Raw genomic sequence first — 12,916 nt, 5'->3', positions numbered from 1 at the left:
TCTTGTAGCCAGCAGCTGCAGTTCCACTTTGACCCCTAGCCTGGGAACTTCCATGTGCCGCAGGTGCAGCTCTAAAAACAAAACAAAACAAAACTTTCTTCTCCATCATCATCAACATCAGCAGCAGCTTCACTGTCTATTCTGTGCTAGTTAGGCCAAGACATCCTATCTAAACTTCACGACAGTCTGAGGAGGTAAGGTCTGTTAGTATCTGCATTTTGCAGATGAATTGGAGAGCTCAGAGAGGTGAAGTCACTTGCCCCATATCACACAGAATATGAGTGGTGGACTTGAGATTCAAACCCAGACCTGTTCTCCCCAAAGCATGCTTTTTTCCCTCTCTGCCAGGGAGCTCCTTAGAGCTTTGAATGCTCCCCATCCTCCAGCGGGAAGCAGGAAGTCACTCCCTGCTCACTCAGAAACACTGGAATCTCCTCATAGTGCACAGCCCAACTCCCACAGCCCTTAGAGTCTGTTCTTGGTTTTCAGCAATGGTTGGACTCCTGAGCCATTAATTCTTGGCTGAAAGTGAGCCAACACTTTCCTATTTCTTTCAGTTTCTTTCTTTTTTTGGGGGGGGGGGGCTTAAGCCTTCATTTTATGCTTCCTGGGTCCCGAGGCATATGGAGGCATATGGAGTTCCCTGGTCAGGGATCAGATCCAGGCCACAGGTACATAAGCTGAAGCTGCAGCAATGCAGAATCCTGAACACACCGTGCCAGGCCAGGGATCGAACCTGTGTACCAGCACTCCCAAGATGCCATAGATCCCCTTGTGCCACAGCAGGAATTCCTTTTTTTTTTTTTTTTTTTTTTGCTTTTTAGGGCTGCACTTACAGTATATGGAGGTTCCCAGGCTAGGGGTCAAATCGGAGCTACAGCTGCCAGCCTACACCACAGCCACTGCCATGCAGGATCCAAACTGCATCTGTGACCTATACCACAGCTCACAGCAACACCAGATCCTTAACCCACTAAGCAAGGCAAGCGATCAAACCCGCATCGTCATGGACCCTAGTCAGGTTCGTTAACCACTGAGCTATGAAGGGAACTCCAAGGGAACTCCTATTTCTTTCAATTTAAACATTCTTTACATGTCTCTTAGTGCCAAGCCGTGGACTGGGGGCTGAGGACCCAGAGATGAGCTGGATCGCAAACCTGCCCTCAAAGAGCTCACCGTCTAAGGGGAAGATTAGAGTTGATGAAAATACCCTGATGTTCCATCACTGACTCAATAAGTGTCTGATAAAGTCAAGGATGAAGCCCAAGACACAGAAGGGCCTTTGCTGCCATAGAAAGATTAGCAGGGCTCAAGCTTGGATGAGAAAGATCCAGATAGGGTGCCTTACATCCAACTTGAGGCTGGATTTGATGTTGTGGTGGAAAGCTTTTGAGCAGGGAGATCCACCAGGTGTGGGGCCAGTCTGAGGTTAGTCTGGTGTGTAGAAGCTGGGGGAGGATGGCCAGAGGGGAGGTTAGGACAGTGTCCAGACAACAGGGTAGAATGGGGCTATGAGGATGCAGATGAGGGTACAAATTCAAGAGAGTTTAGAGGACTTTACTGGGCCTGCAAGTGGGCAGCTGAGCAGGATGGCTGAGTGGACACTTGAGGCCATCCCTGCTGGACAGTGGGAAGGGGGGCAGACTGGGGGAGATGCTCAGGTCAGTTCTGGGGTGAAGATCGGGAAGAGGCATCTTGGAAGCAGCAAGGTCTCTAGATCAGGAAGCCAGCAGATGCTTAATAAACTCACATACACAAACACTCCTCATGCACCCACTCCCCCACTTCCCAGACTCATCAGAATTCCCAATAATTCACTTCAAGCAAGAGAAACTCAAGAAGCACAGTGTAAGCCTCAAAGAAGATAAAAGTCAGAAGACCAACCAGGTCACCATTCGGACACTGGCCATTTGGTGACCTAGGGCCAGCCCCCTGCACTCCCCCGCCTCAGTTTCCCCACATAAAAGTGGGAGGTGGGTTGCAGGAGCACTCTAAGACTTCTTCTGGCTCTAGCATTCTGTGGCTTGAAAGAAGCAAGAACAGGCAGGGTGGACTGATGGACCCACTAGAGGCCACCACGGTCACACAGCTAGACTGGGGTGGACCCAGAGTCTCTTTGACCCTAAAGCTTGTGCCTAAACTGCTGTACTGAGCTTGCTGCTCCTCAGCTTGTCTTGTATGTGTCTCGTATTGTAAGTCATCCAAGAACAGGGTATCCATCACCATGTATCCACCAGGGCATCCAAAGAGGCCAAAGAAGCAGATGCGTGGCCCTGGGCCTTGCCTTGATGAGGCTCTGCCCTTGGCCCAGGAGCCCCCCGTCCCCACTCCCTGCTGTACATGCAGCTCCAGCCCAGACCTCCCATCCACTCAGCACCGATGGCAGGCTCAGGCCACTCTGTTCTTCCAGTGCAGGGAGCTGTCCAAAGGCTGAAATGCAAGGGCCCTCATCCTTGGTCTAGAAGCCCTCCAGTAAGACCCTGCTGCCGTGAAGCCAATCCCCTCATCATGACCTCCCAGGCCCCTGCAGGACCTCACCTCTCCTCCCCAAGAGAGCACTGTATGCCAGCAACACGGAAGAAAGCCAAGTCTGTCCCTACCTTAGGGTCTTTGACCTTGCTGACCCCTCCACTAGAATACCGTTCCCCATCTTTTCCCTTCCCTCCCATCCTTCAAGAATCAGCTCAAAGGCCACCTCCTCCGAGAGCCCTTCCCTTAGCCACTCTCCACGATATTAGCCAGTTTTCTTTTCTTCTTTTTTTTTTTTTGTCTTTTTAGGGCTACATCCAAGGCATATGGGTGGGGGTGGCTGGGGGCCAAATAGGAGCTACAGCTGCCAGCTTACACCACAGCCACAGCAGCACCAGATCCAAGCCACATCTTCAACCTACACCTCAGCTCATGGCAACGCGGTATCCTTAACCACTGAGCAAAGCCAGGGATTGAACCTGCGTCCTCATGGATACTAGTTGGATTTGTTACTGCTGAGCCACAACAAGAACTCTGAGTTTTCTTTTCTTTGTAGCACTCTCTGGAACTTAATTACTGTTAGCTTACTTTACTCTTTGTTTCCCCTCTGAAATGTAAGCTCTCTGAAAGCAGGTGTCCTTTTCTTTGTCTTGTTTGCTGTGATATTTCCTCCTGAAATAGTGCCTGGCACATACTAGGTGCCTGAATCCTATTTTCTGTTTGTTTGATTTTTTATCTTTTTAGGGCCCACACCCATGGCATATGGAAGTTCTCAGGCTAGGGGTTGAACTGGAGTTGCAGCTGCCAGCCTACACCACAGCCACAGCAACGCCAGATCTGAGCCATGTTTGTGACCTACACCACAGCTCACAGCAACGCTGGATCCTTAACCCACCGAGCTAGGCCAGGGAGTGAACCCACATCCTCACAGATACTAGTTCAGTTCGTTACTGCTGACGCACAGTGGGAACTCCTTGACTCCTATGTGTCGAAAGAATATTTCTTTCTAGGCTTCCATGGCCCACAGAATGAAGTCCGAGGCTGGCTTTCCGAGCTCAAGCGGATATGGGCCTTTGCCAGCCCTCCACAGGCACAGTGCCCTCAGAGCGCTCCTTTGTCCTCTGTTCCACAATTTGCGTTCCCTAACACCCATCCCCTGTGAGCCCTGCATCTGTGTGGCCCTAAAAAGCAATACACACACACACACACACACACACACACACACTATATATGTATATATGTATATACATATATATGAGACACACAGGTAGCTAACTACAAAGAAAAACAAAGAAATGATTATGCCCCAAAGGGAGGACAATGGTTACCACCAGCGAAGGAGAGAAGGATGGGGAAGATGTGAAAAGGGACACACGGGGTGGGGACTCCTGGGCTCTGGATGACTCGTTTACACAGACTTAGATGGTGATGACACAGATGCTCACTTGATAAAGATTGGTTAAGCTGTACGTTTATGACCCTTTCACACAACTGCACATCCTGCAGTAGCTGTGGGCCTACACCACAGCCACAGCAACACCAGATCCAAGCCGTGTCTGCAACCTACACCACAGTTCACAGCAACTCTGGATCCTTAACCCACTGAGCAAGGCCAGGGATCAAACCCACAACCTCATAGTTCCCAGTAGGATTTGTTTCTGCTGCGCCATGATGGGAACTCCAGAAGCAGATCTTAATAAAAGGCCAGGTTCATGCCCACAAAGCCCACAGTTGCTCAAGCCAGGCCTGTCTCAGGTGCAGGAGCACCTGTCAGAATGGTCATCATCAAAAAGTCTACAAACAATAAACGCTGGAGAGGGTATGGAGAAAAGGGAACCCTCCTACACTGTTGGTGGGAATGAAAGCTGGTGTAACCACTATGGTGAATACCACGGAGGTTCCTTAAAAACTAAATACAGAATTACCATAAGATCCAGCAATCCAACTCCTGGGCATATATTTCGAGAAAACAATCATTTAAAAACACACATGCACCCCAATGTTCATTGCAACACTATCTACAATAGCCAAGACATGGAAGCAACCTAAATGTCCATCAACAGAGGACTGCATAAAGATGTGGTACATATATACAAGGGATTTTTTTTTTTTTATTTCTTGGGCTGCTCCCGTGGCGTATGGAGGTTCCCAGGCTGGGGGTCTAATCGGAGCTGTAGCCGCTGGCCTACACCACAGCCACAGCAACTGGGATCCGAGCCACGTCTGCAACCTGTACCACAGCTCACGGCAATGCCAGATCCTTAATCCAGTGAGCAAGGCCAGGGATTGAACCTGCAACCTCACGGTTCCTAGTTGGATTCGTTAACCACCGATTCATGACAGGAACTCCTATACAAGGGATTTTTTTTTTTTTCTTTTTTACGGCTGCACTTGCAGCATGTGGAGGTTCTCAGACTAGGTGGTTGAATTGGAGCTGTGGCTGCCAGCCCACACCACAGCCATAGCAATGCCGAATCCTTAGTCCACTGATCGAAGCCATGGATCAAATCCACATCCTCAAGGATACTAGTCAGGCTCGTTACTGATGAGCCACAACAGGAACTCCCGATATACAATGGAATATTACCCAGCCATAAAAAGAATGAAATAATGCCATTTGCAGCAACATGGATGGACCTAGAAATTGTCATACTAAGTGAAGTAAGTCAAAGACAAATACCATGTGAGATCACTAATATATGAAATCTCATGAAAAATGATACAAAAGAACTTACAAAACAGGAACAGACTCAAAGATTTTGAAACCAAACTTACGGTTACCCAAAGGGAAATGTGGGGGAGGGGACAAATTAGAAGATTGGCATTGACATAAACACACTCTTCATTATACATAAAGTGGATAGGTAACAAGGACCTACTACATAGCACAGGGTAACCTACTCAATACTGTGTAACAACCTACATGGGAAAAGAATCTGAAAAGGAATGGATATATGTATAACTGATATACGTTTACTTTGCTGAACAACTGAAACTAACACAACTTTCTAAGTCAACTATACTCCAATAAAATCTATTTAAAAAAAGATTTTACCTGGAGTTCCCATTGTGCATCAGTGGTAAAGAACCCAACTAGTATCCATGAGGAGGTGGGTTCAATCCCTGGCCTCACTCAGTGGGTTAAGGATCTCAGTGGTGTTGCTGTGAGTTGTGGTGTAGGTCGTGGCTCAGATCCTGAGTTGCTGTGGCTGTGGCGCAGGCCAGCAGCTACAGCTCTGATTTGACCCCTAGCCTGGGAACCTCCATATGCCACAAGTTCGGCCCTAAAAAGCACAAAAAAAAAAAAAAAAAGATTTACCTTCCATATATTTAAAAAATACCAATCAATAAGGAAATACAGGAGTTCCCACTGTGGTGTAATGGGATCAGCTGTGTCTCTTCAGTGCCAGGATGCAGGTTCAATCCAGGCCCAGCACAGTGGGTTAAGGGATCTGGGGATGCCACAGCTTCAGTGTAGGCTGCAACTACAGCTCAAATCTGACCCCTGGCCTGGGAACTCCATACGCCGCGGGATGGCCAAAAAAGAAAAAAATAATAATAATAAGGAAATAAACACTTAAATAAAAATGCGGGTGTGTGGCCAGGTTCAGTAGGGTGTGCCCCAGGGCTGCAAGTGCTCCGAAAGGCTGAGGCTGCTGTCCAGGGTACTAACGGCCCAAGCCTGGGAAGACTCAGGGAAGCTAGCCAAATAAGACAGCTTCCAGACACATCCTAACTGGCCACCCCTCAATCCTGCCTTATGACTTTGTCCTGCCTGCCTCTAACACCTCACCTCCCAACACTCTCTACCACTCACAGCAACCCGTGGCCAAGTTCCAATGTGCCTCAGGATCTTTGCTCTTGCTCTCTCTGCTGGCCTTGCATCTTTCTCGAGATAATCCGTGGTGCACTCCCTCATTTATGCTAGCAGTCCACTGACACAGCCTCTCCACAGAGAAATCTTTTTGATCATCCCACCTTACATAGTCTTTCCTCTTCTCTTCATCCTCCATCCTTTACCATGTAGCATTTTCTTCTAGCTCTTGTCACTAACATTGGAGTTTCGATGTGTAAATGTGCTTGGTTATCATCCATCTTCCCCCACTTGAATGTTCATGCTGGGAGGACAGGGAGCCTGTCTGTCCTGCTCAGTTTTATCCTCCTTTATAAGAGGGCCTCAAGTGGCCAAAATTGCATTAATCATAATGCCTGGTTCATGGCATGCTCCCATCACTGGGCTGGGCATAGCCCTCTTCCATTATTTATTTGCTTATTTATTTTATTTATTTTTAATAATGTGTTCATGTGAAGCCACCACTCAACATTCAGATTAGAACCAACAGTCATACGGACTCATGTCTGACGTGTGCACTGCTATGTCCCCAGTGCCTGCCACCGAGGAGGATCTGTTTGCTAAAAAAGCAACTAAGGGACAGTGACATCCACACTATGCAAAAGGGAGCTCATGGGAGTGCCCGCCTGGTCTCACAAGGAGGTGGATGGAGTGGAGAAGAAATCAAAGGCCAGGCCCTTGCTGAGCAACCCCGTCCTCCTTGGTGCTCCAGCCCCTGCTCAGCCTGGCCAAAACCTTTTCAATACCATCCAATCCTACAGAGGGCTTTCTGTGTCAGACCCTGTGCCAAGATCTGGGGGCAGAGGGCAAACCAACATGGGCCACACCCTTGAGGAGTTCTCAAACCTCTATGTCCCATCCCCTGGCTCCTTGATGGTCCCACGATTACCATAAGTAATAAGAGCAGCTACCCAGCGCCTGCTTCGTGCAGGCATGTGCTCTGTGCATCATCTCTTGGCATCTTCCCAGCAAGCAATCCAATAAAGCAGGTGCTGTTATTCTCCCCCCGCCCCTTTAGAGAATCACCCTGAGGTGGGTCAGGGCAGGCAGGTCAATTCCAGAGGCTGGCTCTGCTTACCACCAGACACACTGCCTGTGTTAAAGTGTTCATATGCATGCTTCTCCCCTCGAAAATCCAAGAGGTCCTGGGCCTCCTGCATCTCTGCAAAAGCAACTGAGGACGATGGAAAAGGTGTCGACTTTGAAGTCACATAACAGGTGGTTAGGTCCCAGCTGCAGGGCTCAGTAAGGCACAGGCGGGGCCGAGGAGTATCACTTGGCCCAGTTATTATATTCATGAAGGGCTTCATTAAAGAAGATTTTTTTTTTTTTTTTGGCCACACCATGGCATGTGTAAGTTCCCAGGCCAGGGATCAAGCCTCTGCCACAGCTGTGATCCAAGCTACAGCGGTGACAATGCCGGCTCCCCAACCACTAGGCCACCAGGGAACTGTAAGATGTGCATTTCTGACTTTACAGTTGGGTGCCACTGCCAGACCACACCAGCTGTAGGATGCTCTCAATTTTGTTTTAATAAATCCTGAAATGACCTTGTAAATATCAGTCAAGGTAGCATTTTTTTGTCACTGCAAAGAGCATAGCCTGTAATTCCATTTTGGCCTTCCTTCATTCCTAGCATACCGGGAGGCTCAAAAATTAGAAGTGGCCTGGCCTCTCTCAGCCTCTGTGGAGCCTACTGAGTCCTTGCTGTGTGACTTCAAGCAAGCCACACAACCTCTCTGTGCCTCTTCCAGAACTGTGCAGTCTCTGGGCAGATCTAAAGAGGGCCGTGCTCCACAAACATTTCTTCAGAGGAGTTAAACTTGATGGAATCAGGTTGACCCAGACTGTATGAGACACAGTCGCTGCCATCATGGAAGCCAACTCCGAGTTCTGGCTACTTGAAAGAAGGTGAGGGATCACAGGAGATGGGTAGGTTTTTGGTGTGATAACTAGTCACTGAGATGGGGACAAGCTCCTGGAATGGTGAGGGGGCAGAGAATCAAGAGTTCTGCTTTAGACAATTAAAGAAAGAACCCTGAACTAGGGTTAGAAACACTTTCTATGCATTTTTTCATTGAATCACCTCCACACTCTACAAGAGAACCATTGTCGCCAAGCCCATTTTACAGATGAAGGAACTGATGTTCTGCAAGGTGAATCATTCGCCTGGAGTCACACAGACAAAACCAGGATGAGCATCCAGGCAGGTGGACTCCATAGGCCACATCACCATTCACTGTGCTCTACTTCAGCTCCAGGCACCTGTGGGCCTCTTCCCTTTGGCTCAGCAGGAAACACTGCACTTGGACCAGGACTTGCCACCTGAGATGTCCACGTGCCTCCCACCCCTGATCCAGCAGGGCCTCTTGCCAATATGCACCATTCCCTAAAACTTTCATGTTGGTCACCCACCTTGAGATGCAGCAAGTCTGGGCTGCACACGGAACAGTGTCCCCGGTGCCCTGGTCCCTTCTCCAAGCTCACGCATCTTCAGACCAGCTCCCTCCCTCCCTGAACCTCCTCTCCCAGAGCTTACCTCCTTCGGGGAGTCTCCAAGAGAAGACTTCTCACTCACCTCTACACAGGACCTCATTCTGATAATAGATTTTGCAGTGACAAAAACACTAGGCACTTTGAGCTTTGTGTGGAGAACACCAAATAGACACAACCCAGGTCTCTGCGCCACCCCCCACCCTGAGGCTTCCCCAGAGAAGAAGCTGCCCCTGTCGAGTGAGGGGAAATCTCAGGTTTGTGCCGGGGCAGGCCCTCTCTCTGCCTGACCAGCTGTGTGAGTCTGGAGCGACAACCCCACTTCTCTAAGCACTGATGTCAGCACAATTCGTAAGCTTCTCTCCAATTCCTCCACTCCCCCAGGCCACCACCATCTCTGGCCCCACTGACAGCAGCTGCCTCCTCCCTGCAGGTCTCTGAGCTTCCGCATCTGTCCCAGATAGTCTCATCTGCCGCTTGTACCTGGAGATGGTCTTTGTGAAATTTAATCAGGCTGTGTCACCTCTTGCTTCAGACCCTTCAGGGGCTTCCCTACGTTTGGTAATAAAACCTGGCCCCTTTAATCCAGCCTACAGAGGCCTGTGTGATCTGGCCTTTGCTGACAGCTCTCCCCCACCACTCTCCTCTAAGCCTCGCTGCCTCCTATCTGTTCCTTAAATCAAACTCTTTCCAACCCCAGGCCCTTTGCATGTGCCAGTCCTTCTGCCTCCAATGTTCTTTGCCTGGTTAAATCCTGCCCATCTTTCAAGGTTCAGCTTAAATGTCTTTCCCTCTCTATGCTGGCCCCCTATTCTTGTCTCTCCGTTGGGGGAATTTATCACAATTTCTTTTCTTTATTTTTTTTAAGGCCACACCCATGGCATATGAAGGTTCCCAGGCTAGGGGTCAAATCAGAGCTGTAGCCGCTAGTGCATGCCACAGCCACAGCCAAACCAGATCCGAGCCACATCCACGACCTGCACCGCAGCTTGCAATAACACTGGATCCTTAACCCACTGAGTGAGGCCAGGGATTGGACCTTCCTCTTCATGGATATTAGTCAGACTCTTAACCCACTGAGCCACAATGGCAACTTCTTTCACAATTTCTGATTTTGCATTTAATTGATATTTACACCTAAAGATCTGCATCCTTTTAGTTTATTGACTCTGTGGAAATGAGCTGTGCTCACTGCATAATCTCCAGTGCCAGGCACAGGGCCTGGCACACAGCTTATGTGCAGCTGACATGTGGGATGGATGAGTTAAATGGATGGTTTATGAAGACAAGCACCCAAGACAGAGGACTTGAGTCTTCTGAGCCTCAGTTTCCACTTCTGTAAAATCAAGATAATAACTCCTCTCTTGTAGGGTAGCAGTGAGGATCCCAAGAGACAATAAACATTGACAGTGCTTTGGGGAAAATGCCCTTCAGATGTAAAAGCTCAAAAGAGCTGGAACCTAGAGGATAGGCCAGAATCAGGGAAGAACAAGAGAGGAGGGCATGGTCATTTGTCAAGTAACCTTATCTGCCAGGCATTTTACATGTCCTCATTCACCGATTCCTATGAGAGGGTGGCTATGTCCCAGAGGAGGAGACTGAAGCTCAGAAAGGAGAAACCACCTTCCCACAGTGTCACAGCAAGTGGCAGAGCTGGGATCGGAACCCCTCACAGTAAGGCAGCGGCAGCCACATTTCCCACGCACCTCCAACAAAACTCGATGCCTAGCAAGGGGGATCTTGACAAACGTTTGTGGGTCGGACCAGTGAAGAGGGTCTGAAGGGCAGTCCTGGCTCTGCCCCTCACTGGCTGGTGATCATGGGCAAGTCACTTCCCTTCCCTGGGCCTCCGTGTCCCCATCTGCAAAATGGGAATAATCATGATGCCTGACCACCAAGGAGGCAGGGGATTCGGCAAGAGGCTGAAGGAGAGGGCTTAGCGTGCAGCCTACGGGGTCCATGAGTGGCTGTTAGACTGTTACTCCTCCACGTGCAGGACCAGGATGAGCAAAGGCCTGGACAGATTTGGGAGAGGATGAGAGGTCAGTGGAGAGAGAGTCCTCAGAGGAGACCTCTCAAAGGAGGTGCAGCTGGAACCAGACGGAAAGGGGCTCCCAAGTCTGCCTGACCGTCAAGGCGGGAAGTGGGAAGCTGTGGAGGGGTCTCCCAATCTCATGCCCCTCTCCCCTCTCCACCCCCAGACCCCTCACCTCCTCCTTGGCTCGGTCACCTGCTAACCTGGCCTCCATCCAGGGCCCAGGCTGGCTCCAGCTCAGGGGAGCCTGGCTGACCCCACATGGCCCAGAGGGATGGTTCTCTCTTCTGTTGGGAAGGCCCTTTACTGACTGGAAAACTGTTGTCTGAAGAGCATACCAGTGAAAGTAAGAGCTGTCTGAGGCATAAGGGAGCACATGACGTGTGAGCAGGTACCTGTTTACATACCTCACCTCTTAAATAAAACTGCCTCTTCCCACGGACCCGGGGACCACTACGACCTCCTTCCTCCCTTTGGCAAACAGGGGTGCTGTGAGGCCCGGGGTGGGGCCGGGGAGGGAGTGGGGGATTTGTTGAAGGGCACCTTCACTGAGTCCTCGAAGAAGGGTGGTGGCTTGGCGAGGAGATCTGGGGTCACCCCAGAATCCCCCTCCTCCCTGGTGTCCCCCAACTTCCCATGGATTCAACCCAGAGATACTGAATCCCTCTGCTCCTCCCCTGCCCCGCCCGCCCCCGCCCTGTCCCCAGCTCTACCCCCTCTCCTGGCCATATCCACTCCTCTCTTTCTCTCCTCAGGCCTGTGCATTGCCTGGGTTCTTCCTCACCCACTCCACACACGTCTCCTAAACCCCATCCATGCAGCAGACAGAGACCTGGAGGCAAGGAAGGCAGCCCCTGTCACCCCAGAGCTGACGGTGGAGGTGGGCCGTGGGGCTGCTGTGGTGGGGTCACTCCTCAGCCCAGACAGACAAGGAAAAGCTTGGCACCCTAGGCTCTCTCCAGCGTCACCTGCCCCAGCTGCCAGGAGAAGAGGAGGGGCAAGCCTGCCGCCCTGAGACGCCATTGGAGGGGCACCTGCGTGGAGGGGCCTGTGCTTTCCGGAGAAAGGATCTTGTCCCCTACTCCCTCCCCAGAGAACTCCGGGGCAGTGGCACAGCTTCTCAGGAGGGGCCCTAAATGCACTCTGAGCAGTGCGCTTTTCAGGAGCAAAGGGTTCAGAGCAGGCAAGCGACTGGAGCACAGCCACCCAGTTCGTCTGCGGCAGACAGACAAGACCCACCCCCAGGTCTCCAGCACCATCTCTGTAGGTGTGCATGTGGCCTCCCTCCTTCCCGACGCATGTGTCCCCAAGAAAAAGAGACCAGGGTTGAGCCCGGGGTCTGCGCCTTCTGCTGCCGCTCCCAGGACAAGTGTGCTGTGCCTCTGTTTATTTTCCCTGCTGCGGAAGGGGAAGGAAACCAGGAGACTGAAATGAGAGGGAGGTGGCGGAGCAGGCAGGACAGGACGGGTCAAAGGGAAAGAGAGTGTAGGGGAAGAAAAGCCAGGACGTGCAGGTAGAACAGGGTAGAGGTTCTTAAAAATCCCTGGAGGGAAAGGCGGCAATACAGGAAAGTCACACAGGAGAGACAGAGACAGAAAGGTTAAAAGAGAGAGACAGAGATGGGGCAAAATGGAAAGAGAGACAAAGAGAGAACGCGAGAAAGCAGAGGGGAGAAGAGCCGCGCGCTGGGCCGCCAGGGCCTTCTGTAAATTGCTTCCCAACACCCGCTCCTCCGGCCCTCACACTACAGTCCTGTGGGGTGTGAGGCGCTGTCCCCAGAATTGCAGGGGCTGAGGTGGGGCTGTGGGGTGGATGTCCAGCCCCCACCTGTCTCTCTCCCCTGCCCCTGGCTGCCTCCATGACAGGGGCCCAAGTTCAGTGGGGAAGGGGTTGGGCAGACCCAGGACAGAAGGATGGATGGACAGGGACGGGGCCGGAGGGGCTGGCCTGCCTCCCCTCACCTGTTCTTGTTTTTTGTGGCTTCTGCTCCCCTGACTTCTGCCCACGGCTCCCTCAACCTGTGGCCACCATCTCCAGCCTGCCTACCCTGACCCCCCTTGTCCATC

This window comes from Phacochoerus africanus, chromosome 8 (genome assembly GCF_016906955.1).
Source record: "Phacochoerus africanus isolate WHEZ1 chromosome 8, ROS_Pafr_v1, whole genome shotgun sequence".
NCBI classification, from domain to species: Eukaryota; Metazoa; Chordata; class Mammalia; order Artiodactyla; family Suidae; genus Phacochoerus; species Phacochoerus africanus.
The sequence above is the reverse complement of the archived record's forward strand: the minus strand, read 5'-3'. Positions refer to the sequence as shown.